At 45.0% G+C, this 26572-nt stretch overlaps 1 pseudogene; it reads right to left on the reverse strand.

The window, feature by feature from the left end:
* Nucleotides 1–23758, reverse strand: part of LOC141735467 (leukemia inhibitory factor receptor-like) — an 86464-nt pseudogene extending 62706 nt beyond the window's left edge.
* Nucleotides 23759–26572: the final 2814 nt, after the last annotated feature.

The raw sequence follows: 26572 nt of genomic DNA on the forward strand, positions 1-26572 counted from the left end.
ACTGACCAACAGGCTATTCCATCCCATATGCATCACGCTCAGTATAAAAGCTAAGGGATCAAAGGGGCAAGGGGGCTCTGGCTTGTTTTTTCTTCAATGGCCGACGTCTGAGGAGGACCCTGTCTGTTCGTCTGCCTTTGATCCCGATCCGAGCACTCCTGACTCTAGTTCCGGAATTCAGCTCCTGTCCGTCGCTGACTCCAGTCTGGGACTTTCCCTGTGTCTGCTGGTGATGCAATCGTCATCCTGGGAGCTGGATACAGTTTTGTATATATTGTATACTTTTTTCCTTTAATTTTTATTATTCTATTATTATTTACTATTTTCTTATTTATCATTATTTTCATTAAAGTAGTTTAGTTCTTTTTCTAAACTCCTAAATCTCCTTATCTCTTCCTCTCCTGTCTTTGGAGAGAGGGGAGGGAGGGCCATCTGTCGTTCTGCTTGGCCAATCCGGTCAAAACCACGACAGGGTGCTCGTGGATGAGAAACTCAACATGAGCAGGCAATGTGCACTTGCAGCCCAGAAAGCCAACTGCATCCTGGCCTGCATCAAAAGAAGTAATGCCAGCAGATCGAGGGAGGTGATTCTGTCCCTCTACTCTGCTCTGGTGAGACCCCACCTGGAGTACTGTGTCCAGCTCTAGAGTCCTCAGCACAAGAAGGACATGGACCTGTTGGAACGGGTCCAGAGGAGGGCCACAAAGATGATCAGAGGGCTGGAGCACCTCTCCTGTGAAGACAGGCTGAGAGAGTTGGGGTTGTTCAGCCTGGAGAAGAGAAGGCTCCGGGGAGACCTTACAGCAGCCTTCCAGTACCTAAAGGGGGCCTACAGGAAGGATGGGGAGGGACTCTTTATCAGGGAGTGTAATGATAGGACACGGGGTAACAGCCTCAAACTGAAAGAGGGTAGATTTAGATTGGATATTAGGAAGAAATTCTTTACTGTGAGGGTGGTGAGGCACTGGAACAGGTTGCCCAGAGAAGGTGTGGATGCCCCTTCCCTGGAAGTGTTCAAGGCCAGGCTGGATGGGGCTTTGAGCAACCTGGTCTAGTGGGAGGTGTCCCTGCCCATGGCAGGGGGTGTTGGAACTAGATGATCTTTAAGGTCTCTTCCAACCCAAACCATTCTGTGATTCTGTGAAAATTGCCAATACAGCTGACAGTAAAGACAATGAACACAGAAACAGAAGATGAACTGGCTTTCTTTAGAACAGCTTTGCTGATCCCACAGCCTTCAATCTTTGACTTTAAAGCTAGCTGAGTAATAAAAAAACTGGAAGTAGAATTAATAAGATTTATTTGAGAAGGCTTGGCTCTTTTTCAATAGAGTACATTCTTCCATCTCCTTAAAAAAATTCACAAAGTTGAGACAAAAATATCTCTATTAATCTAAATGCAGGGTTTCCCTCTGTTTTATGATATGGCAGTATTCCACGTTGATTTGCAGGACATGAATCACTGAAGCTTGTTTATAAATGAAGACAATCCCATTTGGGAATCTGGCTTTCCCAAGTTCTGAGGAATTAATCTAAGAATCTGCTATTTCTCTTTCCAGAAGCTGATAAAATAATACAAGTTGCCTATCTGCACCAATGCACCCTCCTAATCTGCAGCGGAGGAAAAGGAAACAAAGACAGGGTGTTAAGATATTATACAGTAAATGTGACGGAGTGCACAAGGCCACATTTTCAGTCCTTTGAGACAAACTTTGTTTTGTTGGTTTTTTCCCTGCCAACCATGAGGAGCAAAACTCCCTCCTCACTGCTTCCTCTAGCTGCCAAACAGCAGCATCACTTCTGAGATGCTGGAAAGCCACCGCAATTACCTTGCGGCCACCCCAGGCTGCTTCTGCTTTGCAAGGTGAAGTGAGATGTCAGGACACAACACACAAGCTTAACACAAAGACCGACACTTTCACAAACTCATTTTGAAAGCTCCTGGTCACGAGCACCATCTACACAGGCAAGCATTTTGGCAAGAAATGTTACCAAGAGTAGAGGTGCACCCCAGCTGAAGCAGTAAACATTTCACTAAGTCTAAGGCCAAAGTGCAGCTGCTTTCCAGTATTTCCAGTTCTTCCTTTCTTCCAATCCCAGGACTGTTAAACACTATGGAAATACAAATAAGCAAGCTGCAGACTGGGAGAGCTGGTGGGTACTTCCAGGTAGTGATTAGCATGAAAAGCACCCTCACCTGGCAAGGAGATGAGAGAAAACTCTTTGAAAAGGATTTCCTGACTTGGGGGGTGGGGTAGTAGTGATGCATGACAACTACATACAGGATAGGGATCAGAAAGGTTTGAAGTCATTTGCTTAAGAAATCTGTGAACAAGCATCACAATTTAAGGGCAATTTTACAAAAGCATTTAGTATCCATTGGACAGCACAACACAGCGCACATACACATACAGAAACCGAGACCCTTAAGATCTGCCTTTAGAACAAAATGAAAATATACAGAAGAAGCAGATGTCAAATAGTTTAATCATAGCAATGGATACAATCTTGAGAAGGATTTGGGAAGTACAATGTAAGACTCCTTCAGGTTACTCATGTCAACAAAAAAACACCAAACAAGAACAAGCCAGGTGGCTTATAGAGAAACTTGGGAAGAATTTTCCTGCTGAGACAGCCAGGCTGTAAAGAAAAAAGCAGAGCAGTGATACCGAAGAGGTAGAGCAGTGGACTGAAAGAGCAGAACAAAGCAAAGAGATGCTGTAGGAATCAATGATTTATTTTTACCACAAGGAAAACTGAATTTATTAGATAACATCTTTTTGTTTTTTCAAGCTAAATATACATTTTACACACTTTGCCTTTTGTTCTCACTGAACTATTCCTGTTTTCAATTAATCCATAGGCTAATTTGGAAACTGTTAGTCCTACTGGAGTCATTTGCCACGCATTGCCCAGTGTACAACATGTGAGAGTGGTCCCCAAACCAGCTGTTGCATTTGATGTTCCCAGTGTGAGATTTTCAGAAGAACAAAGACACTTTCAAAGGAAAATTGGCTGTCTAACTCACAAGTTTGGAAGTCCTTGCTCATATCAATTAGCTACCAAGCACGTGGTTAAATACAAGCACATTCATCACTACTAGGAACACAGCACTGCTCTCCAGATGGTAACAACAGAAAACAAACTCTTCTGAGAAACACAGTGAATCCTAATACTACCAAAAATAGATTAAATAGGTTTTGGATATCTGCAAGCCTGTTAATGACTTATTGTTGTTGTTACATATTAGCCAAATGTTATTACAGATTTAAGCTTACCCCCTAAGCCTTATTAGACATCAGAGAAAGCACGCTAGAGAGGCCTGGATTGCTATCCAGTAAAGGTTGACTTCACTCTGCAGCCATTTCCTCAGTAGGGTCTCTCCATTCAGCTGTGGAGTTTCATCAAACTTGTAAGGACATAGTATGCTGAGACCTCACCTCCTCATTCTGAGTGAACTGAAGCTAGGCAGCTTGTTCAAAGGTTATTGCAGGGGTAAGAGGACAGATAAGCATTATCAGATAAACCCGACTTACTTAGGAAGTCAGCTCAAATTCACAAGCACATATTCTTCTCACATAGAGATGCAGATGGAAAACACCTAATTATCTGAACAAAGAACAAAGCAAAGGGGTGAAGGTTAAGGGACACTACTGGCCAAAAGAGAAATTTTGATCTTCTAGGCTGTTGTACTGCACAGAAGGAAACTGCTCAGAGTCATTTACACACTAGTATTTCAACCCATTCAAAAATGGTTTCTTCTCTGCTCCACTCCCAAGTAGGCGCTCAAGTGCTGCCATTCCCCTTCCAACCTCTCCAGAGAAGGTCTACAATATAGTATGACATTATCAGAACAAGTCTGTCCATGCATAATTACACAGCAGTTGGCATTTATTTGCGAGTTCTTGTTCTTTCACATATTGTTTTAATTGTACCTTATTCCCCTCCAGCTTTTCATTTATGCATACACATGCATATCCTCCTTTTAAGGTGGCAAAGTGTAGGAATTAAGATTAAGTACTCAGAAATACAAATATTGACTACTTCTACAGTTGATATGTATCAGAGTTGGTCTCTTTCCTAATTAACTTTTGTAGACCCAAGAGAGACCATTGCCAGGCTATAAAGAATAAATATTAACTCTTGCACTTGTGCATGCATGTAAACGGACGCAGCTACTGGAAACCAAGACACTCTCTCTCCCACATGCATGCCTGCTCACTCCTTCATGGTACTGGTACCCTCTCATTCTCTCACTGATCACAGCCCTTGCTGGAGCCATGGACCCAAAAGACATGCAGGCACACCAAATCCAGCTGTCTGAAGCTAATACTACTCCCCCTTGTCCACTCTGCTCCTCTTACAAAGGTCTCCAGGTGCCTGCAAGGCACTTATGGTCCACTTGTGGATCAGTTCTCATAGCAGCACAGCTAGTAACCCAGTGCCTCAACATAAACTGATTCAAACTGATTTCAAGAGAGCGAACTTCAAGGTATTCAGGGAGCTACTTAGCAGAGTACCCTGGGAATCTGCTCTTGAGGCCTTAGGAGTCCACAAGTGCTAGTCATTTATTTAAAAAAACCTTTTAAAAGCACAGTCAAACTCAAGCAAGGGGGCAGAAGACCAGCTTGGCTGAACAGGGAACTCCTTGTGGAGCTCAAGAGGAAAAAAATTGTACGATCTCTGGAGGCAAGGCCAGGCTTCACAGGAAGATTCGCATGGTTTGCTGTGATGGGTTGACTCTGGCTGGATGCCAGATGCCCACCAAGCTGCTCTATCACTTCCTCTCCTCAGCTGGAGAGGGGAGAGAAAATGTAACGAAAGGCTCATGGGTCGAGATAAGGACAGGGAGATCACTCAGCAATTACCGTCACGGGCAAAACAGACTTGAGTTGGGGAAAATTAATTTAATTTATTGCCAATCAAATCAGAGTAGGGAAATGAGAAAATAAAACCAAATCTTAAAACACCTTCCCCCCACACCTCCCTTCTTCCCAGGCTCAACTTCACTTCCGATTTTCTCTACCTCCTCCCCCTGAGCGGTGCAGGGAGACAGGGAATGGGGATTGCGGTCAGTTCATCACATGTTTTCTCTGCCGCTCCTTCCTCCTCAGGGTGAGGGCTCCTCACACTCTTTCCCTGCTCCAGCATGGTGTCCCTCCCACAGGAGACAGTCCTCCATGAACTTCTCCAATGTGAGTCCTTTACACAGGCTGCAGTTTTAATGAACTGCTCCAGCATGGATCCCCCACAGGGTCACAAGTCCTGCCAGCAAACCTGCTCCAGCATGGGCTCCTCTCTCCACAGGGTCACAGGTCCTGCCAGGAGCCTGCTCCAGCACAGGCTTCCCACGGGGTCACAGCCTCCTTCGGGTGCACCTACCTGCTCTGGCATGGGGTCCTCCACAGGCTGCACGTGGATATCTGCTCCGTCGTGGACTTCCATGGGCTGCAGGGGGACAGCCTGCCTCACCATAGTCTTTACCACGGGCTGCAGGGGAATCTCTGCTATGGTGCCCGAAGCACCTTCTCCTCCTCCTTCTTCACTGACCTCGGTGTCTGCAGAGTTGTTTCTCTCACATATTCTCACTCCTCTGGTTGCCGCTGTTCCACGTAGGTTTTTTTTTTTCCATTGTCGTGGTTTTGGTCAAATTGGCCAATGGCCGGCAACAGATGCTCTCCCCCCACCTCTCGCACACGGAGAGGAGGAGGAGAGATAGAGAGATTTACGAGTTTAGAAGAAACTAAGCTACTTTAATGAAATATTAATAATAAAATAAAAAGGAAAATAATGAAATAAATACAGTATATACAAAACCATATTAAGCTCCCAGAATGATGTCACTGGCAGGCACTGGGGAAGTCCCAGACTGGACTCAGCCACGGGTGGGAACTGGATTCCACAGATGGAGTCAGGAACCCACAGATTGGGATCAAAGGCAGATGAACAGAGAGGGTCCTCCTCAGATGTCGGCCACTGAAGAAAGAGACCTGACCCTTTGATCCCTCAGCTTTTATACTGAGCATGGGGCAGATGGGATGGAATACCCCTGTTGGTCAATTTTGGGTCACCTGTCCTGTCCGCTCCTCCCCACAGGTGGGACCCCTCTATGCTTTTCCGCTTCCGACCCTGCAACGGGGCAAACAGCGAAGTGAGCTGACCTTGGTTGTTATAGCAATAAGTCTAAGCAAGAGTCTCTCTGCATACCATTCCTTGGCACAAACTGTCTTATCACTCTGAACGAACCGTTTTTGACACAACATGATGTTAATTTCAAAGAGTTAGAAGAGGCCTAGCTAAGAAATAAAATTACTGAACAGGAAGTTAGTTCTGTTTTACCTCAAACCAGGACAGAGAGTAATCTGCTTTTCCCATTTCTGCAGTCTTCCATACTAAAGAGCTAGACACTGAATCTCTACAAGGATCATATTTGTAAAATGTATTTAGATGACAATGTAAATGCCTCAGGGGCATAAATATTTGACTTCAGAGCAATACATACAGAAAGTCTTTGTGAGCTACAGCAGAAGAGATTAAAAAGATCAGAGGTACATATATGTACTAGGCATGTAACTGACAAATCTTTTTTATTTTTTCCAAATAAGAAAATTAAAAAACCCAAACAATCAACGATCATTAAAGATGGTAAAAATTGATGCACATTACTTCAAAAGAAGAGATCAGCTGGAGACAATTATTACCGAAGCTTGTTAAATTCTTATTGAAGTGATCAGTTCTTCTGGAGTGCTGCATTGGATGGCTATAAACTCTTCAGAAGGGACAGGCAAGGAAGGAGAGGCAGTGGGGTAGCCCTGTACATTAGGGAATGTTTTGATTGTCTAGAACTTAATGATGGTGACAATATGGTTGAGTGTTTATGGGTAAGAACCAGGGGGAAGGCCAACAAGGCAGATATCATGGTGGGAGTCTGTTACAGACCACTCAATCAGTATGAAGAGGCAGACAAAATATTCTATAAGCAGCTGGGAGAAGTCTCCCAATTGCTAATCCTCGTTCTCATGGGGGACTTCAACTTACCAGATGTCTGTTGGAAATACAATACAGTGGAGAGGAAATAGTCTAGGAGGTTCCTGGAGTGTGTGGAAAATAACTTCCTGACACAGCTGGTGAGTGAGCCAATAGGGAAAGCACCCCGCTGGACCTGTTGTGAGTGAGCCAATAGGGAAAGCACCCTGCTGGACCTGTTGTTTGCGAACAGAGAAGGACTTGTGCGTGATGAGATGGTTGGAGCCTGTCTTCGGCATAGGGATCATGAAATTATAGAGTTTTTGATCCTTGGAGAATTAAGGAACATGGTTAGCAGAACTGCTACCTTGGACTTCCGGAGGGCAGACTTTGGCTTGTTTAGGAGCTTGCTTGACAGAGTCCCTTGGGAGGCAATCCTGAAGGGCAAAGGAGTCCAGGAAGGCTGAACATTCTTCAAGAAGGGAATCTTAAAGGCACAAGAGCAGGCTGTCCCCATGTGCCGAAAGATGAGCCGGCAGGGAAGAAGAGCAGCCTGGCTGAACAGAGAGCTTTGGCTGGAACTCAGGAAAAATAAGAGAGTTTATGACCTTTGGAAGAAGGGGCGGGCAACTCAAGAGGACTACAAAGATGTTGTGAGGTTATGCAGGGAGAAAATTAGAAGGGCCAAAGCCCAACTAGAATTTAACCTGGCTACTGTGGTAAAAGACAATAAAAAATGTTTCTGTAAATACATTTGCAACAAAAGGAGACCTAAGGAGAACCTCCATCCTTTATTGGATGCAGAGGGAAACAGTGACATAGGATGACGAAAAGGCTGAGGTACTTAATGCCTTCTTTGCCTCAGTATTTAATAGTAAGACCAGTTGTTCTCTGTAGGAATGTGTCTGAGAGAAAATGGTCATGTGAGCCAGCCTCCCTACTATGAGAGATTAGATTAAGGGCAAAACAGGTGGTAGAAGATGGAATTAGTACATGGGAAAAACGGGAACTGAGAAGGTAGAAAACATGTTGTGCTAATGACTAAGCAATTTACTATGTGAATTCTTGTAACCAATCTGATCTGTCAATGAACTGCATGGACAGCGCGTGAACAGAGACTGTAAGCCAATCATATAGCTGCCGCTAGCGCGTGCTCTTATTGCCTGTCTCTATATACTCTGTGAAAACTTGAATAAAGGAAGAACGATCATACTCATATTGAGACTCCATCGTTACTCCGGGTCCGTCTCCCACTCCAACATCTGGTAGCAGAGGATGGTTCAGCGCGACTGAGTTCTCCGAGACTGCGGTAAGCAGCTAGAGGAGGGGAGTGGGAAACTTCGGCTGGGAGACGTGCTGCTTGGGCGCATCAGCGGGAGCAGACAACGGTGTGAGGTCGCTCCTCACCTCCCAGGCGCAGCTATGGAAACAGAAGCTGCGGCCACGATACTCGCTGGGATCCTCTCTAAGAGAGGGATTGAAACACCAGTGAAACAGTTGCTCAAACTGATTAAGCCGGGGCAGGAGATGGGGCAACAAGTAACAAAAGAAGAAGGGGCTATATTAAGACTTCTCCTGCATATCCCCTCTAAGAGAAGGGTGAAATACGATGAGCGTATGCTCCGAAGGTTGTTAACCTGGTGCAGAGAGAACGGATTCGCACCAGAGCCCCAGACAGCTTTTAAATCAGAAATATGGGAGGCTGTTGGGAAAAAAACTGTGGGAAGTGATAAGTAAAGGAGACAAAGAGGCATCACCGTTAGCGACGACATGGTGGTTGGTGTTATCGACCTTACAAGATATGAAGGCGGAGCAAGCCACGGCAGCCGGGGATTGTGCAGCATTACAACCCATGGGAGGGGGATCGAACAGGCCAGGTCCGAAGGTCTGGGACGATCCCCTGCTGATCCCCTCTGCTCCACCTGAGGCCGATGGAGGAGGCAGAATGTCAGCAGAGAAGGACAGAGCCGGAGCTGTTTGCTCCTGCCATTGCCCACCTCGCCCCCTCCCCTCCCCAGTCGTCTCCCTGAGATAGAAGTGCTGGTTTTGTATGTCTGCTGTGTAAGTGTGTGTGGGCGCCAGCTTATACCTGCTGATCAGCATGTGTGCTACTGTTTGCTTTTTGTTGTGTGCAGTGTCGTTAGGTGACTCCACTTGAGCAGGTGTTCTGCCCGGTGTGGTACTGTTCTTGTATGCAACTAGGGCTGACACTCCGTCAAGTGAAGAAGTTTGTATATACACAATGTTTAGACGTAAGGCGAGCGCGCCCCAGGCAGATACACCAGGATGGGCTGTAGAACCGATGGAAGTCCTGAAATATTGGGGGAGTTTTCACCAGCCGACACGTTTACGGTCTCGGGAACGGCTCGCCCGTGCAGGGCGTATCGCTGGTTGTTTGTTGTTTGCCTATAAGATCATGGTTGATTGGGAAAAGGAGTTGAGCCAAAATCTATAGGATGCTCTGTAGGAAAATGAGAAACTTAAGGAAAAATGAGAAACTGAGCTCTTGTTGCAAAGGCAGACTTTTATGTCAGTCGTAAGTGATGGAAAAAAAAAAGAAAAAAGAAAAAAAACAAAAAAGAGAAAAAAAAAGAGAAAAAAAAGAAAAAAAAAAAAAAAAAGAAACCAAACAGGAACAATTAGATGGGAAATGTGCCACGTTAGCACAAAAGTATGCCATACGCATTACGAGAAAGCGTCAGAAAAAGAGAAATAGGACACCTGATTCAAAGCAGTACCATAGAGATATGTTTTTGGGTTTTTCCTATATGTGTATATGTTATTGCATGCCTTAGTAGATTGCTCTGTGTTATACCCTGCGAGACTAAAATGAACCCAGCAGAAGCGGTCTCTTGAGCAAGGGGGTGGAATATGGGAAAGCAACGTCAGATCGGCGAGGAGGACTGTAAATATACTCAAGGGACTCGCACCTGGGTGCTGGAAAACACATATATCACACCAGTTGTTATTCAGTCTTGGGTGCTGGCAAGAAAAACATTTGAATGACATAAGCCTGTAATGGACTCACAGACACCTTATCTAGCTGCTTGAGAATCTTGGCCTGTTGTGGAAGAAGATCAAAGCACAGTACCAGCAAGAACAGGGAGTCCGCATGCGCTCTTGCTAAGAAGGACTCTTTTGCTGCCAAGGATTCTTGATAACAAGGACTCTCTTGCTGCCAAGGCTAAGTTTAACAATGCTACTAGTACCGCTATTTCTGAGTTATTGCTAGATGTAGATAGTATTCGATACGCGATGTTGCAAAACAGAGCTGCTACTGATTTTTTGCTTTCAGCTCACAGACATGGTTGTCAAGATTTTAAAGGACTGTGTTGTATGAATCTAAGTGACCACTCCAAATCCATCCATGCCCAGTTGCAGGAACTGCACCGACCAAACCAGCAACTTGTGGAGACCACTGGGTGAAATCTCTTTGCTGGATGGACTTGGGGGTGGGGTTGGTTGAGGCAAATTATACTCATTGCCTGTGTGGAAGGAATTTGTCTGTTATGTTTAGTATGCTGTTTGCCGTGTTTAATAAGCATTATATGATCAGCTGTAAATGCCGCTTTGCATCGTACCCTTGTACGAGTTGTAGAATATGTTGCTCTAAAAACTATGTGTGTATCCATGAGAACCCGACCTTCACAGAAGAAGATAACAAGAAGGGATTACAACAATGTAGTCACGTATCAGACAGCCGCTGTTAGCAAAGCTGGATCATGAGTTTGGTGAGACTCGCTGCATACGCTGGCCACGCGTGCAGCGACTCTAGCCTGTACTTTTCTACTCGATCCAGTGCAGGAGAGTCTGGTGGGACTCGCTGCATGCACTGGCCATGCATGCAGCAACTCTAGCCTGTACTTCTCCACTCAATCCAGTGCAGGATATAGGGGGGCTGTCTCGAGTCAGAGATGGGGAGAGAGACATGAGCACACTTTGAAGGTACAGGGGATGCCCTGAAGCACTGTGTCTGCCCCCGCGCCCCTCCCATAAGTTCTATGTTCATTAACCCCAACAGCTCCGAAGGCATTACAGTATGTTGCAAGATAAGATATAGTCTACTACTGCTGCAAGATGCATTGAACACCTTCCTACAAGAATTTCAACTTTATGCCCTGATAGGACAGTGGGATGATGCACTCGCAAAGAGCCTGACTGCGTTAGAGTGGGTATTTTTGCCACATACCTTTTCAAAACCAGTAACTATGATGATTGAAATGTCACCACGATTGTTTTTCCAGGGTTGTTTGTGCTGTCAGCAGCTTTCTGGAATGGATCCAAGCCACATACATATCCCCATCAAAAAGGATGACCTTGACCCTTGGTTATCACAATTTGACATGTTGTTGCAAAAAAAAAATAAATATTCGTCCTTTACATGATCAGCTAAAAGCTCAAATACTAAAGATTCAAGACTTAATGAACTGCAATGTATTTGAAATATTACAGAAGGATTTCTCGTGGGTAAATCCAAAGAAATTGGCTTTCTGGGCTAAATTTAGGAATCTGGGTATTTATTGCCTTAGCAGGGTTCTTTTTGATTCTGTTTTTAATTGTGTTTAGTATATAACCTGCTAAGAGCGTCACAACAAGTAGAAGCACAAGTCATGGCGACCTTGTTAATAAATGGTCTGGTGTTAAACAAAAAAGGGGGAGATGTGGCAGATCTACAAGCAGAGGCCTGCATACGGCCAAAGACACAGTGAGCAGAGCACACAGTAAACACAGAGCCAAGAGAACAGTTCATACCTTCACTCCATCCTGTGACGACCCTATAACATTTTCGAATCTCGGACAAAGAATAGGGCTAAGTATTCTTCCTTCGCTAGGAACAGCAACGGCATTAAATATGTTGAATAAGATAGGGTGTTGGGCAAGTAGACAGATAAACCTTACAACTGAAATCCTATCTAGCTTGCTTACTGATGCTGATAGCATTCGGCATGCTACGTTGCAAAATCGAGCGGCTATTGATTTTTTGCTGTTGGCTCAGGGCCATGGATGTGAAGATTTTGAAGGTATGTGTTGTATGAACCTTTCCGACCACTCATCATCCATTCATAAGCAGTTACGGGAGCTGAAGGATAACATGTCCAAATTAAAAGTGGTCAAAAATGGTTTCGATGATTGGTTAAGCTCATGGGGTATAACGGGATGGTTATCAGACTTCCTAAAGCAAGGGCTCATGCTATTGTTGGTTATATTATTATTGATTATGGTAGCCTCGTGTGTTCTCCACAAAGTGACTGACATGATAGAAAATGCCATGCATAAGGTCTGGCTGGCTCAAGAAGAAAAAGGGGGTATTGTAGGAATGTGTCTGAGAGAAAATGGTCATGTGAGCCAGCCTCCCTACTGTGAGAGATTAGATTAAGGGCAAAACAGGTGGTAGAAGATGGAATTGGTACATGGGAAAAACGGGAACTGAGAAGGTAGAAAACATGTTGTGCTAATGACTAAGCAATTTACTATGTGAATTCTTGTAACCAATCTGATCTGTGAATGAACTGCATGGACAGCGCGTGAACGGAGACTGTAAGCCAATCATATAGCTGCCGCTAGCATGTGCTCTTATTGCCTGTCTCTATATACTCTGTGAAAACTTGAATAAAGGGAGAACGATCATACTCATATTGAGACTCCATCGTTACTCCGGGTCCGTCTCCCACTCCAACAGTTCTCCAGGTATCCAGCCTGAACAGGTGGAAGACAGAGGTGGGGAGCAGAACAAAGCTCCCATAATCCAAAGGGAAATGGTTAGCGACCTGCTACACCACTTAGACACACACAAGTCTATGGGGCCAGATGGGATCCACCCAAGGGTACTGAGGGAGCTGGTGGAAATACTCACCAAGCCACTTTCCATCATTTATCAGCAGTCCTGGCTTACAGGAGATGGCCCAGCTCACTGGATACCAATCTACAAGAAGGGCCAGGGACCTAGACGAGCTGGAGAGGTGGGCCCGAGCAAACCTTATGAAGTTCAACAAGGCCAAGTGCAAGGTCCTGCACTTGGGTTGGGACAGTCCTCATTATCAATACAGGCTGGGGGATGAAGTGATAGAGAGCAGCCCTGCGGAAAAGGACTTGGGGGTACTCGTGGATGAAAAGCTGGACATGAGACAACAATGTGCACTTGCAGCCCAGAAGGCCAATCGCATCCTGGCTTGCATCAGAAGCAGCATAGCCAGCAGGTCGAGGGAGGTGATTCTCCCCCTCTACTCTGCTCTCATGAGACCCCACCTGGAGTATTGTATCCAGCTCTGGAGCCCTCAGCACAAGAAGGACATGGACCTGTTAGAGGGGGTCCAGAGGAGGGCCACAAAGATGATCAGAGGGCTGGAGCACCTCTCCTATGGTGCTATATATATATACCTCAGGCTGAGAGAGTTGGGGTTGTTCAGCCTGCAGAAGAGGAGGCTCTGGGGACACCTTATAGCAGCCTTCCAGTACCTGAAGGGGGCCTACAAGAAAGCTGGGGAGGGGCTGTTTGCAAGGGCATGTAGCGATAGGATGAGGAGCAGTTCTTTTAAACTAGAGCAGGGTAGGTTTAGATGAGACACTAGGAAGAGACACTAGGTGGTGGTGGTGGTGGTGGTGGTGGTGGTGGTGGTGGAGGTGGTGGTGGAGGTGGTGGTGGAGGTGGTGGTGGTGGTGGAGGTGGTGGTGGAGGTGGTGGTGGTGGTGGAGGTGGTGGTGGTGGTGGTGGAGGTGGTGGTGGTGGTGGTGGAGGTGGTGGAGGTGGTGGAGGTGGTGGAGGTGGAGGTGGAGGAGGAGGAGGAGGAGGAGGAGGAGGAGGAGGAGGAGGAGGAGGAGGAGGAGGAGGAGGCGACGACGACGACGACGACGACGACGACGACGACCCTGTGAGTTCCTCTACCTTTGATCCTGATCTGTTGGTTCCTGAACCAAGATCTAGAATCCAGTTCCTGTTTGTCACTGAGGCCTGTCTGGAACTTTCCCAATAGCCTACCAGTGATGCCTCCCTGGGAGCTTGATATGGTTTTGTATGTATTTATATGTATTGTATGTATTTCATTATTTCCCTTTTTATTTTCTTATTAGTATTTCATTAAAGTAGCTTAGTTTTTTCTGAACTCGTAACTCTCTTTTTCTTCTCTTCCTCTCCTTGGAGTGAGAGGTGAGGGAGAGCATCTGTTGTCTTGTCATTGGCCAACCTGTCCCAAACTGTGACATTGATATGCAGAATCAAATGGTTACTTAGAGCAATTTGGGTCTGGGAGATAGATTGTTGTTGCAAAGTCTAAACCAATGCAACTATTTAGTTTAAGGAGGTTACTTATTACAGTTTTCTATTGTGTGAACCTCATGAGGTTCAACAAGGCCAAATGCAGGGTCCTGCACCTGGGCTGGAGCAACCCCTGCTATCAGTATAGGCTGGGATGTGAAGGGATTGAAAGCAGCCCTGATGAGAAGTACTTGGGGGTACCGGTGGATAAAAAATGAACAGGAGCTGGCAATGTGTGCTCACAGCCCAGAAGGCCAACTGTATCCTGGGCTGTATCAAAAGAAGTGTGGCCAGCAGGTTGAGGGAGGTGAGACCCCCACCTAGAGTACTGCATCCAGCTCTGGAGTCATCAGCACAGGAAAGACATGGACTTGTTGGAGCAGGTCCAGATGAGAGCCACATGAGGAAAGACTGAGAGAATTGGGGTTATTCAGCCTGGAGAAGAGAAGGCTCCAGGGAGACTGTATTGCAGCCTTTCATTATTTAAAGGGGGCTTCTAAGAAAGATGGAGAGAGACTTTTTAGCAGGGCTTGTGATAGGACAAGGGATAAAGGCTTTAAACTAAAAAAGAGCAGATTCAGACTAGATATAAGAAAGAAATTGTTTACAATGAGGGTGGTGAAACACTGGAACAGTTGCCCAGAGAGGTGGTAGATGCCCCATCCCTGGAAACATTCAAGATCAGGTTGGATGGGACTCTAAGCAACCTGATCTAGTTGAAGATGTCCCTGCTTACTGCAGGGCAGTTGAACTAGATGACCTTTAAAGGTCCCTTCCAACCCAAGCTATTCTATGAATTACCTACACAGAGAAAGGATTTAAACGTAGCTTGCAATATATCGGATATAAGGGTCAATGCCATGTAGTAGACCTTCACTGAAAAGTGCATATTGTGAACAGTAAAGCTAATTAAGTATTGGCAAAGCTCTTCAAGGATGGGGTGAACTGATCCAAATAAAAAATAAGATTGGATGTATTCCTAAAAAAATTCTAAATGTGGGCTCAACATAAGTGTTCCCAGATTAAAGCCTTGGGTTCATGTTACACCAATGTTTGACTAGATTAGTATAAATCTTGCATAGATCTTATATTAAAAACTGTTTAAATACTGAAGGAAGACAAAATACAGAGGACAAACTATCAATTTTGAGGTAGGATTTAAAATAAGGGTCAGATGACAAGTTGCTGGATTGACATCCAGACTGATCCTGTCATTTGACACACGAGGCAACATTTGGTCAAAAAATATCTTCTTTTGAAAACTGTCTAGCATTTTGGAAAAGAAACAGGCCAATCACATTTAATTTGGAGGAAAAGGCTATGCTATATTGGGAATCATGACAATTCTGTTCTAGCAGATTATGAGTTATGTGCCTGGAAACCTGTATACTCAGGTTATGACTTCTCATAGCCATGACCTTTGGAAGAGTATGGAGCATGGGAGTATGGGAAGGAGGGGAAATGGAAGAGGAACAGGTAGACTCTAGGGAACAGATATTATTATTGTCAGATCCAGAGGAAATCCTAGCTTGTTATACATAACTTAAAACAACACTGAAGTCTACAATATAAAACAAAACTGTGATTTTATTTGGTTTTTTTTCTCTCTTGCTCTCTGCCTAGGATTAAACATTAAAAGCTTGTCTCCTTAGTTTTAGCTCTGGAGTGGCTGTAAAACCTCTATGGTCAAACATCTCTTTTGCCACAAGTGCTGAACTTGATCCAAAACATGAAATATTGTGAAAATCAGTTGTAGTTAGAATATTTAAAACTTACATTCGCCTTTGGGCTTCAGAGTCTGCAGAAGCCACTAACCACTATAATTTTCTTCTGAAGTGTATTTGAGTTAAGCAACGTTTTTGCCCTGCAGTATTATTAAGGCAAATTATTTGAGAAAGATATTTTGAAGCTCTGTCCTCACTGATCTTATACTTAAGAGAGGCCATTAGATCACCCAGTTCAAGAAGGGCAAAATCCATGGTTAGCCATATATCACATGATGAGCAGCAGAGCTGTCTTGGCACAAGAGCTTCTGGGTGACCACCGAAATTCCAACTGGAAGGAAGAAGGGCTGCCAGGCTAAGGCAGATACCACCAGACAGCCCCAAAAGGCAGCTGCCTCCCCAGGCCAGCCCCATGCTGAGCAGAGACATACCTCATCTCCCTCTCCTCTGGGCTCTCCAAGATATGTGGGATGTGCTGTGCAACTCTCAAACTTGTGAGTAATTTGAAATGCAACTTGTAAAGTTACAGAAAGCATGAATATCAGAGATGCTCAAACCACCCTGGTGGACTGCAATGTGGAGGTATCTTCACCCCCAGCCTAAACGCTGCAGACTGGCTTGCCTTCACACTAATTGGGACCAACACGTCTAAGTCTGGACTAGACCACTTTGCAGCAAGTGTCCCAGGTCACCATCTGGCTCCAAACCAGCTTTTTGTATGTGTCTCCATTCAAAGTGTTTGAAATAAAGCAAAAGTAGTTTTTAAAGTTTTAGGCTGAAATGTGTGGCACACCCAAGGGCACAACGTTGGGGGTATTCAAGGGTATAAAGACAACTGAGATAGATAGAGCTGGCTTGCTCTGCTCACCACGCTACCCAAGCTTGACATAGGCCATATCCACACCATCCAGAATAAATGTTTAATCATGCTATCTAGTCGACTGAACCTGCATTTCCTCTTGGAGGGAAGTAATTGATTTATTCAGGGAGCAAAACTAGCTTAGATGGATGGCTGGGGCTCAGAAGTAAAACACAGACCATTTCTGAGCCAGATAGACAGTGTAAACCATCTTCGACCACCCCTGTTGCTTGCATTTTTTTATACCTTTAAGCAACTTGAGCAATAACGACAAAATTACACAAGCATAAGAAGCATTCCAGCATACTTTTCAGATGGTGTTTATCATCAAAAGACATTGTACAAATACATTGCTTTATATAAATTTCATGATTATGCACTACAAACTACCAGGCTACCTTGAAATGACACTATCTAGGTTCAGTCAATATTACAAAGCTATTACGAGTGCAGCTATAGGTACACAGCAAGCACAAATATATACCTCTATTTTAGGAATATTCCCAAAAAAAGTGCTTTCGCCTGATGATCAAAATGCAGTAAGCTATACTGGCAGAGAACACTGGTATAATGTTGCTCATCCATATAGAAGCATCAAAAAACCCCACAGTAATTCTCTAGCCAATGTTACTATATCAGCAAAACTTTTTGGCTGGACAGAAAGATGCTGCAGCATAAAAGCAACCCAAAGAAAGCCCTCCTTTAGCTACTTAAGACTTCAGGAAATTTCAGGAGGCTAAACCTGTCTGAAAGGCTGCACTCTGGTTTTGCAGGAAGCTGCCCCTAAATTGCTGGGTTTACAGGTGATAAAGGAGACTGCTCCCTGACAACACATGACCCAAGAGAGCAGGGAGTTGTCCTGCTCCCAAGTGCTCCCCTAACACCAAGCTGGCAACACAGGCTGCCCATCCGCTGCTGTGGACTGTGCTGTGGGTCTGATTTTTGGCACGGTAGGAAGTGAGGCAGAAGGAGCAGGGAATTGCTACAGTGCCATCCTTGTTTCCATGACATGTGCTTTTATAACTTGTGCTCCCTGAGGTAAAAGGCATAATTTGGACTCAACAGCTGACAACTCAGCAGTTTGCCTGTGGGATAAGGGAAAGCTGCTTCTGTTGCAGCAACAGTCTTTGACATCACTCCAATGCCAGCTCCAGACTGCACGTGGAAAGGAGGGGAGACATATGCCCTTCAAAACCTTACACACTGACCAACATTCATACCAATGGGTTAGGAGTTATTTTTAGTTTAAGCACTTTCTCCTTGCAGTGAAACCTGCTACTAGGAGTGGCTCTGTAGACAGCAGCAGGGAAAGGCAGACAGCAGCAAGTAGCAAAATCCCCTGCTGAGAGTTTCTGGTATTTGCAGGAAGTGCAAGGACCTTATAGACGCACAGCAGGAAGGCTCCCACAGTCTGCAAATTTAGGGATTGCAAATTTTCCAGAGGAGAGAGGACAGCAATTATCAGCAAAAACCTGATGGTGCATATGAAAAAACAGTCCCTGAGTATTCTTATCAGTGTCAGTTCAGAACCTCCAGATATCATTTATTCTAATTAACATCTGCTAGTTTATAAGTCAGTAAGTAAGGCAGGCAAAGAACACGGGAACCTCTGCGTTTGCTGGTGATAGGTATCCTAGCTGCCCCTCAACCCCTCAAAGGCAGGTAAGAAAACAGCTCTAGTCATCTAGGAATTTATATACCCCCCATCACTGCAGTGCTAATAACTCTGGAAGAGATACCTGGAGGCATTTAAATTTAAGCACCTTGCCTGTGTCTGCTGATAAACTGTGCGCAGAACCACAGAATTGGGTTCCTCAGAAAAAGCAGAAGCCATCACTTTTGTTTAAAGACATAGTCAGAAAAAGAAAGCAGCAGTGGTGCTCCCTTTTCTAAGGCAGACCAGCCACTGCAGCACTCGCTGGGATGTGGGAAACACCTCTGACCACCCTAGAGGTTACTCAAAGTAACAGACGAGTCAGGATGGAGACGTCTCCAGACTTTCTGTAGATAGCATTTCTCTCCACGGCTTAAGTAACCACTGACTCAGAGCAGGACTCTGTGTCCTTGTGAGAGGGTACTCACTGGAAGTGAGGGACCACAAGCTCCAGGTCCTGCTCCCAAGGATTATTTATATCTTTTTACATTAAAATGTTTATAGAATGAAATACATCAACCAGCCTTGGGACATAGAGCACAATCACCTTTCAAGCCTCATCTAGAAGGAAGTAATTTATTTTTCTTATTTTTACACAGAAATTTGATATTTAACAGTCAAAAAGGATTTATAACTAAATCTTGGGGAAAAGATGCACCAAAACATGAAATAATTTCAACTAATTCTAGCTAGTTATGGTAACAGGAGTAAAACTGACTTTCATACCTGTTCTCCATGTCTCCCTTCATGTGAATCGATGTCTCAGAGCAACAGCATCCCCTCTCAAAGAGCCACCAGTATCTCACCTGAGTTCTCAACCCTTTCACCTATGTGAATATCTTTAAACCTCCCTCATCAGACCTTTCCTTGTACTGCTAATTAACGTCCCTTCACTTGAATCATCTCTGTATTTCAACATCAGTCTGAATCTAAGATCCCAGAGTTGCTATTATAACTGCATCCTAGATGAATACGTATTACTGAAAATGGAACAAAACTAATTCCAAGAAGTTTCCTGATTTCTTTTTTCTGTTTTCCCTTCCATTATCCAAAAGCTGCCATTCAACAGATTGAATTAGCTCATTAGAAGATAATATAAACCATCATTTAAAAATGTATTAGATCATTTTTATTTTCATCCAACAAATGTATCAACACGACAGGAACTGCTGAATTTAGCATCCTCTGCATTCCTCTGAGCACTAGTACACAGTGTAAGTGGAAAAGAAACTCATTTACCTGGTCACATCATCTATTGAGTCATTTGCAGAAATACATAATCTATTTGCATCAGCCTGCACTCTGCAAGATAGAGTCAGTATTTATAAAAATCTGGATTGTTTAAGACTGCCAGACACTTGCTTCCTGGGGTACCATTTCATCTTTCAGGTGGAATTCTTACTAACATACTGAGTTTAAATACATCTTCTCACATGGCACAAAACTTGCTGTCAGTTACCTGCTGGATTAAACAATATAATATTCATGCTCTAACAGAGCTGCTTCTAATAGATTTACAGACTCTGTTCGAGCATTACATATGGAGATTTATAAATACAGATTTTTTTGGGACATTTACTAAAGCCCTGAGCTGCATGATGTTGAAACAGATGTGACCTTATAGCCATAGATCATAACTCATCAAGCACTTGAAAATTAAAGCCCCATGAATTCTGTGCTAAAGTAGCAGCAGCAGCTTTGCCACCTGTGAAAATAAGTTTCTCTCTTTCTTAGAGAGCATCTCCACCCATATGGCTGTTTCCGTGTATTCCTGACTTGCCTTTGGCAAGTCTGTGAGCATGCCCTCACCTAAAGGTTAAGTCTCTCCCTTTCCTCAGCTCACCTGTAAAGGGATTTTGCACAATCTAACTCATATATAGTGCTTGCCACTGATTGCTCTAAGTGACAAAACCCGATATGTTTGGAGAGCGCACAATAGAAACTGTTATCCCTTAATAATGCCGATAAAAGTTTGAATAGGTGAAACAGCGATAAGAAGAAAGGATGCAAAGACTAAGTAAACAGAAAGCAAAATCAAACAAAATTTGGTGATCTACTGACTGCCTAAAAGCTATACTCCAAACCATTTCCAAGTTAGTGATTTTTAAGATTTCAATTTGTGGACTTCTACAACATTTTCCAGTTTAGATACATAGCTCTGCAGCCTACTGACGCTAGACTGTCTTTTCTTAGTAGCCTCTGCAGGCCTCTCAGAAGTAACCTGCAGACCCCTATTAAACTAATGACAGGCAACTCATGCTGAGCATTACCAACCAAGTGCAGATATGGCACTACTCATTCTGTGGATCCACTCCCTGCATTTGCTTCTGTCTCTTCCACATCCTAATCCTTCCCCTCGTCAAACATAATTTTTATTTTGATCTTGATTCACATTGGGGCCAAATCCAGGAGACTTCTATGTGCATGCTTACCTTTATCACCAAAAACATACAGAAATCAAAGCTTATCTTTATCACCAAAATCATACAGCATACAATGGTTGAGAAGTTAAGGACAAGCAGACTTTTTGCAGATTGAGGCATTCATGCATTCTTCCCTATAGGATGTTGAAAGCGCTATTTATAAAGCACATATTGTACTGATGGATCTACGTTAAATGACATACTGTCTCAGCTGGCATTGCCACATACTGATTTGAGAGGGAACATGGCATGACATGTACCTTAATCTTCCCCACAGCTACTAAACCTGCTAAGTCTGATTAACAGTCTGGATTCATGCTGTAGAGTCGAACTAAGGGTTTAAGAAGAATTTAAAAAATTCTTTTACAGTAAGGAAAAAAGGCAGAATGGACTTCCAGGTGAGATGACAAAGGTAAGTCACATTGCCTTACTTCGGTAACAAGCTGGATTTCAAATACAGCAGAATGCTACCCAAGGCCCATGCTTCCCTGAAGAGAATTTGACAGGACATGGCCAGCTTGATTATGGAATATGAATATTTGACTATTTTTGCAATGGAGATTTTAAGTGTGAAAGTCTGTATAAGAGAATCAAAGTGACAATTCCTACACAACAGCTAACTCTCCCCAGCACTAGATGATTACAATATCTATCCAGAGCTTTACTCCCATTTATAGCAAAGTTCTGTGAAATGTGCTTAGCTGATTCGTGTCAGTGTGGACAGTGTTAGGGCCACAGGGTGAAGTGTGACCTTTGATTGTTTTGTCTGTATGGCTGCAGACGAGACGGTGTGTCTATCGTGTCTGTGTTTTGCAGGAGCCACCTGGTGAACATTCTAGAATACCAACTTAAACCGGTCCTGTTGTTATCTGCATAGTGACCTGTAAGAGGGGGGATACACCCATTTTTGGCAAGGGCCAAACATTTTAGAGGCAGTTATGAATATGTATTAGTATAGGAGATATAAACCAAAAATGGGGTCTGTAAGGTGTGTGTCTTGGTTGGGCAGAGACCCCCGGCACACCCAGCGCTGTTTGCTTGTCTTTATTCCTTTAATAAATTATAAATTCTAATTGGAATCCTGTTTGCGATTAAATCATTTATCACAGTTCTCAGGCATCCACCATCGATTACAATTAAAAAAAAAACCACGTATATCACCAATTCTTAATGCAACACACAGCATGCCAACACAAAATGCCCAGATCAAATTTACTTACACATGTTGAATTTTAACAAGGGAATAACATTTTTTTCCAGAACCACCATAGAGGCTTAGAGAGATCTTTTTTAAACACAATCTCTAAACATATCAGAAATTCAATCACTCAAAATAGACACAACACGGCAAGCTGCCACTGCACTGGTGTCCCTGTACAGCCGGCGTGTGGCGAGGCACACAGTGCATCCAGATGCTCTCCAACCGCAGAGGGGCTCCGGATTCGCCTTCCAAGCTCCCCTTTTTTGAAGGGTGCTACTTATTTAAAAATTTAAAAAAAAAAAAGCACAAAAAGAGGCATAAATATTTACCCACTGTTCAGTCCTTAAAACAACTAACCTGCTGGCCAGCAGAATGAGCTGTTGACAAAACATGGCCGCAGGCTCCGGTCAGCGGCAGACAGGGTTCGCCGGTCTCCCCCCAGCTGTCCTCCACCCCCAGCCGCTGCGGAGGGAGACTGCTCCTGCGAAACTCCTCCGCTCCGCAGGGAGAGCCGCGAACTCCCCCCCTCTTCCTCACGCTAGCAGGAAAGCAGGCGAGGGTCTTGGCAACCCTCTGTGGCCTCCTCCGGGTCCTGGATGGGCTGCCCACCGCCTTCGCCCCTCCTCGCCGGCACCTTCCCAGGGGCGGGCGGAGGGAGGTATGGAGGGGACATCTCTCATCGCGCCCCCCGGGCCGCCCCCAGGTGCGAGCGGAGCGCCACCACGGTGCCACCGTCGGGAGAAGCCGCTAGGCCCGGGTGGGCGGCACTCACCCGCCTCCGCCTCGCCGTGCCCTGCAGCAGTCTCATGCCGCGCTAGGGCCGCGGGGCTGCTCACGACGCGGTCCTGGGCGGCTCAGCTCTGGCAGGCAGCAGTGCGCAGCGCCGACAGGAAGGAGGGATGGAGGAGAGGGGCTGACAGGCTGCCTGCACTGCGCACCGCCCGGCGCCGCCGCCGCCGCCACCCCCGGCTTTCCCCCTGGGGCACCGCCGCCTCCTGCCGCCCGGCATGGCCCGGCCTGGCCCTGCCGCTGGGGCCGGGCTCGGTCGGAGCAGCACTGCCGGTAGTCCTGGCTTTATTGGGACGAAGCTATCCAGGATTTCAGGCACACTCCCGAGTCGTTCCTGTAATAGATAGAATCATGTTTGTTAACCAAATCAGGCTTTCTTAAAGGCTGGTGAAAACTTACACTGTTTCGACTCTTCACATACTTAAATCGCAGGCATCCAGCGTGTTATCTGGTGCACTTTGATACCTCAAGGCCTAAATCACAGGCATCCGGTGTGCTGTCTGGGGCACTTTGACACCTCAAGGCCTAAATCACAGGCATCTGGTGTGTTTTAACACTTCAAAGGGAAGAGCTAAGTTGTGAGATAAGCTGAAAAGAGTCTCCCCAAGGACACTGATAAAGATGAGGAGCCTTCAGCCTCACGACCATCAGGAGGCGGGACAAGACCGACCCCCTAGCAACACGTCGCTCAGACACGGAATATACCAGGATTGACACATATACGGGAACCAGAAGAGTATATATAATCAACTACTTTCGGGAAGGGGTGTGCGCCGTTGGCGGAGCAAAGACTCCCCGGCCGCCCAGCGCTGTTTTGCTTGTTGCCGCTTGCTTAATAAACTAATTTGATTAATTGGACTGGTTCCTGTCAATTATTGGGCCTCAATCTATAACAAATTTGGTGCCGTGACTCGGATAGAGGCAATTTGGCTGTAAACCTCACAGGGGGGGCGCCCCGCTGAGTAAGCGGCCCCTGTTGGGGGTTTTTACACCCAAAACCTCTACCGACAAACTCGAAATTCGGCAGCAAGCAAATAAAAGCCGGCAACCCCGTAAACTTTGTGCACGAAGACCCGAACGAAGACTCAGGAGTGAGTAAGTATAGGCCGGTGATCCGTTCGGTTGGGGTTGGGTATCCTGGAGTGTGCCTGTGTGAGACGTCCACTTGAGGACGAAGCAAGTGCGGACCCCTTAGTAGTGCGGTTCCCATCTCCCGCGAGGGACTGGGCCACGAACAGGGGGAAAAGATTGTGTGTGTGTGTGAAGGCACTCCGGAAGATGGGACAGAAGAAAAGCAAGCCTTCTGATCCCATGGGTGGGTCGGTGCCTAAGGTTAGGTTACCCCAGATACCGCCAGACAGTCCGTTAGGATTAATGATTAAATATTGGGATGATTACCCTTCTAGGCAGGGTAAGGATAAAGCAAAAATGATACATTATTGTATGGAAGTTTGGGGTGGGAAACAAATTAGAAGTGACCACCTGTATTGGCCCGTTTTTGGGTCCTTTGAAGATTGGATATGCCAGGCTTTACATATTTATGTTAACTCTAAGGAACTCTTTAGCCTGGAGGAGAGTGAATATGCACACTTGTGGATAAGGTCAGAGACGAGAATAAATCTATATCACTTGAGAGAGAAGAAACAGGGGGGTAGGAAAAAACCCCGGGATGAGGATGAAATCCCTACCTCACCCCCCCCTTACGTACCACCAGCACCACCGCCACAGCCTTCACCACCCCCAACAGCGCCAGACTTTTTCAATACAGATTCTCCCTCTGGTTCTTCTGAAACTAGACGAGTAACTCGAAGTCAAACTAGGATGGGGGAGGATAAAAGTAACTTATATCCGCTTAGGGAAGTTGCTATGGGGGGAGCGCAACCTGGCATGGGATATGTTTCTGTCCCTCTGAACTCCGGGGACGTTAGAGAATTTAAGAAAGAAATGGGAAACTTGTTAGAGGATCCCCTAGGAGTTTCAGAACGGGTAGACCAGTTCCTAGGACCCAACATTTATACCTGGGATGAACTGCAGGCCATATTGGGCATATTGTTCACTGCAGAAGAAAGGGAAATGATCAGGAGAGCTGGGATGAGGATTTGGGACCAACAACACCAGCAGGGTCCTGTGGCAGATATTAAATGGCCTCTTCAGAGACCTAATTGGAATAACCAAAACGAAATAGACAGAGGTCATATGCAAGATCTGAGAACTATAATTGTCCAGGGAATAAGGGAATCTGTCCCTAGGGGACAGAATATAAACAAAGCCTTTAGTGAACATCAAAAGAAAGATGAAACCCCTACGGAATGGTTAGAGAGATTGAGAAAGAACCTCCAATTGTATTCAGGGCTGGACCCTAGTACACCGGTAGGGCAAGCCTTGTTAAAAACCCAATTTGTAGCTAAATCATGGACGGACATTAGAAAGAAACTGGAGAAAATGGAGGACTGGCAGGATAGGGGTTTGGATGAATTGTTAAGGGAAGCCCAGAAAGTGTATGTCCGCAGGGAGGAAGAAATACATAAGAAACAAGCCGGAATGTTGGTAGCTGCATTCAGAGAAGGGCAAAGGACGTCAACCCCTGGAAAAGGGTTTGAAACTCGCCAGATAAGACAGGAGACCCAAAAACCTTTAAGAGGGAAAGAATGGGGAACTGTGGTTTGTTTTTATTGTGGAAGAAAAGGGCATGTTAAAAAGGACTGCAGAAAGAGAATGATGGATGAGAAAATGTTCAAAGAAGACTAGGGGTGTCAGGGGCTCTATTTGCTGGGAACCCGAGAAAAAACAGAGCCCTTGATAAAACTAAAAGTGGGTCCCCAGCAACAAGAAATTGAGTTCCTAGTGGACTCGGGAGCAGAAAGATCTTCCGTTCAAAAATTGCCCCAAGGATGTAAAATATCCTCTGCGACTATACAGGTTATTGGAGCAAAAGGAGAACCTTTTGGAGTACCCGTAATAAAGGATGTGTTTTTTGAAACCCATTCTAAGGTAGGGGTGGGGTCCCTGCTACTCATGCCTGAAGCAGACTATAATTTATTGGGCCGAGATTTGATAATTGAATTAGGAATTGGCTTAGAAGTAGAAAATGAAACACTTAAAATTAAACTGTGTCCCTTACGAGTAATAGATGAAGAGAAAATAAATCCTGAAGTCTGGTACACCCCGGAAACAGTAGGTAAATTAGATATTGAACCCTTTTCAGTAACAATAAAGAATCCAGAAATACCAGTCAGGATAAAACAATACCCCCTTCCTAGAGAAGGGAGGCTAGGTTTAAAACCTGAGATCCAAAGATTACTTGAAAAGGGGTTGCTAGAACCCTGTATGTCTCCTTTTAATACTCCCATCCTGCCTGTAAAAAAGCCGGATGGAAAATATAGGTTAGTACATGACTTATGAGAAATTAACCAGAGAACAATAGCTAGATTCCCGGTAGTGGCGAATCCACACACCCTCCTGAGTCAAATAGGGCCCGATAATCAATGGTATAGTGTAATAGATCTGAAGGATGCATTCTGGGCATGCCCCCTCAAAGAAGATTGCCGAGATTACTTTGCTTTTGAATGGGAAGACCCAGATAACCATCGGAAACAACAATTACGGTGGACGGTATTGCCCCAAGGGTTTACCGAATCTCCGAACTTGTTCGGACAAGCCTTAGAACAAATCCTGAAGGGGTACGAGTTAAGTGAAGGAGTCACA

Source organism: Larus michahellis, chromosome W (genome assembly GCF_964199755.1).
Source record: "Larus michahellis chromosome W, bLarMic1.1, whole genome shotgun sequence".
In the NCBI taxonomy this organism is placed as follows: Eukaryota; Metazoa; Chordata; class Aves; order Charadriiformes; family Laridae; genus Larus; species Larus michahellis.